Raw genomic sequence first — 3,548 nt, 5'->3', positions numbered from 1 at the left:
AATAATTCGACGACGTTTCGCGTTTGCTCTGGTCACTTCGCTTCGTTTGGTCTTTACGAATTTCGTTTGATTTAGACTTTATTAGGTTTAACTCTTTCACCCCTTTAGACGTTGTGTGACGTCACGCTACAATATGATTGCCGAACTGCGGACATGATACAACGTCCATGGATTGCTGGAACGCTTATGATGCATGATATTATATTTTGATTAGGTTTTTATTAGATTTAAACAAAAATAAAATTTATTACATTAATTCAGGACAGGGTGTTTGATACCTTCTTCTTGTAGGAAAGCAAGGGGTGAAAGAATTTTAATTTAAGTGACGTTTGAAGGTAGATATCTGAATATTTTCTTTCATTGTAACAACGTGAGAAATATTGTATTATATAAGCGATTTGTGTCCTATCGAAGCACTAATATATATGGTGGTAATTTTGTTATTTGCTATTAAGTGAGTGAAGAGTACATACTATGAGTATACTGGCTAGTATTTTTCTTTATCACGACAGGGGACAGTGGCTAACAAAAGCGATTTTTCGAATAATCTCTTAAAATTGCTGGGTCATAGTTTGGAAAATTTATGAAACATGTATTCGAAAGACACATGGAAAATGTTACGAAGTTTGGCATGTAATTAAATGTCCCGCTGGCACGGGGCCAGATATGTAAATCGCAAGTTTCAGTACACGGGTCGTATCTGTTGGCTTTACGAATTCACTATTGCGATACTATGGCAACTCGTGTACACGAACTCCGTTAGATTTATCAGTATTTTCAGATTCGTAACCACGTTCGTTTTTGTACGATTTATCGCGCGTAACTTCCCTCCACTTCTCAGATTTGATACCTCGATGACGAATATTAGGGTTTTCATACGGCAGAGAAATTCTAGAGTCATATTCATTTCACGGGGCACGAAGTCGATTTTAACGAGCATGGAGACTTTTATATCTATTTCTCTGCCGTGTTGTTCATTGAAACGAATGCCTCCGTGAATTATCGCGTTCCATTTCGCCTCGTTTCTTCGAGGAAATGGCGGAATTCCACCCCGTGTCTGGAGAAATTAAAATTAAAAAAAATCGCGCGCGGAATGGGATATGTATCACGCTGGTACCGCGGTGTCCATGCTACTCCGTGAAATGTATTGTAATTTTGAAAAATATATCAAGTCCGTGATGCTTTTAACGAGCACTTCCCACCAAGGCAGCTGTTATTTCTCCACGGTGGAAGAATCCACCGTATCAAACGAGGAGAGAAAAGCTCGTCGGCGTCCGTTTTACGAGCTATCGATTATCATTATATGCACACAGCTCCATTTTCTCGAAAATTGGCTGGCTTGTAAGCGTTCGACGTTAAAACTGCAACAAAATACCACGCGAATCCGCCCCTTCTCTTTTGATTATTCGCATCCGCGCAATTAGAGTTTCCATTGCGACCGGTGTATCAATTTCCCCCGGACATCCATTAACGATATTTATTAAACACGCGGATTTTGTAATTGTGCCTCTAATTGAATTGCAAGTACCTTCATTTCAGCTTGCAGACCGTTGTAATCATTTACAGATAGGAAGTAAACATAACGAGGTAAAATACACGATAAATTCCTCGACTCCTTAAATTTTTGATAATTCGTCAATAATTGGTCAGCGGGTTAAAATATCGTTAAACGTAAGCGAGGTTGCAGTTGGCGAAGGGTTAACCAGACAACCGAGTTTTATGTTATTTTATTTCTTTTCTAATCCTGACAACGTGTCCACGATAATTATCAGAGAGGAAAATTCAGGAAAGTTCTCGTTCGCATAATGGCGAGACGTCTCTGGTCTTTGCTAGGCACTCCAGGAAAAACAGGTGGACTCGTAAACGAAGGAGAATTGGGCGCGCCGTATCGTGTAAGGTTAACCGGAAGGGGAAACAATTCCGCGAAGGCTGCCCACCCAGCGAAAGTTATTCGCGCTTCCGACAGTTCGTGGTCCGTGTTCCGCGGATCTCTTTTCGCCGTTTCGAGGCGAATGCAAATACGGAAAAACTCGAGTCGATTTAACTATCTCCACCCTCCGACCCCCACACCCCCGCCGCCATCGTACGCATACACTCCGGGATCGTTTCGCGATACCAATCTCTCTCGTAACTGCTGCTAGTTGTTTGGCTGCACAATCCTATTTGCCAAGCAATCTGCCAGCGCCGGCAGTTCGTGTAATCCCGAGGGGATGCGCTCGGTTGCGGTAATGCGACCGGAAGCGACCCCGAAAAGCCCGCCGATTTTCAGGGTCGTGCCTCATTTTCGGCATTCGTTCGTTCTTCTTCCACGCACGGTCAAGGATGCCTCGAGATACGATCAAGGGAGCCTCCCCAGGAGACTGTTCCATTCCGTCGACTTCATTTTGGATCTTTATCGGAGTGGATGGAACGTTGCTCTTAGAAATTATTTTGGTGAGCCAATTTATTTAATTTATTTAATTATTTACTGAATTTTTTTATTTTTCTTCGATAATCTTGTACACGTGAAGGGGGCAAAATTGCAATAATTAGTGGTTCAACTACGGGATTACTTTTTAATTTTATGGTTATGGTATTGTACTATGTAGCATTGGAGGGACTAGGTCGTGCAAAAATTTTTGAATATACCTTCGTCGAAGTAATTTAAAAATATAAATAAATATTGGAGACTTAGGAAAATTTAGCGAATAAATTTCGTTAAGAATTCGTTGTACTATGTACCGAATTAGTAACGGTAACTTAGAAAGCAGTATCAGAACTCTCCAATCTCGACGAGAAAAATGTGGGAAATAAAAGAAAGGGACTATCAGAAAGTTCCGACACATTTTCCTGGAAATAAACTTTTCAGGAACGAACATTTCCGAGCATGTAACCCCGAAACTCTGATTAACCAATGCCAGCGAGTCAACGTCGATATATCCTCTCCGATAAAGTGTTGGTGGAATAAACGAAGGATATATAGACGTGCTCCTTTTTTGTTGGCCGTGCAACGGTTTTACCGGATAAACGAATCGGCCTCGGAGGAGGAATCGGTCGTTCAATTTCCAATACTGGGCGGCCCTGGATCGGTCGTTGGCTTAATCTGCATTTCCTGTGCAGCCAGTCGGCCAAGAAGCCTTGCCTGATATTTTATTTAGTCGTGGAAGAATTTAATCAACCGCCCGGGTCGAAATCCGCCAGCCCAAAACCGATTGCACTCGAGGAACCATTGTTACCGACGATCTAACGAGTTTTTCTATCGGAGCTTCTTGTCGCTGGTCTCCTAAATCCTCGGAAATATGCGCATTCGTTAAGCGACCGAGCCGAACCCAGGGATATTAATGAAGATTGGAAGGAAAATTCGAATCTTTCGCTCGACTGTAAATAATTCAATTGTCCCGTTTATTTCATCGCTGCTCAATTTTTTCTGTTCACCGAGCTTCGTTCAAAGTGTTCCTCCAAAGATAAAATTATCTTTTCATCCATTCAGCTAGAGGAGAAAATATTCCTTGTCGAAATTAATTGGGAAATAGAAATATTCGAGAATGGACAATTTCTATCGTGTATCG

This window comes from Eufriesea mexicana, unplaced genomic scaffold (assembly GCF_001483705.2).
Source record: "Eufriesea mexicana isolate 0111107269 unplaced genomic scaffold, ASM148370v2 scaffold2545, whole genome shotgun sequence".
Classification (NCBI taxonomy): Eukaryota; Metazoa; Arthropoda; class Insecta; order Hymenoptera; family Apidae; genus Eufriesea; species Eufriesea mexicana.
Note: the sequence above shows the minus strand (reverse complement) of the source record.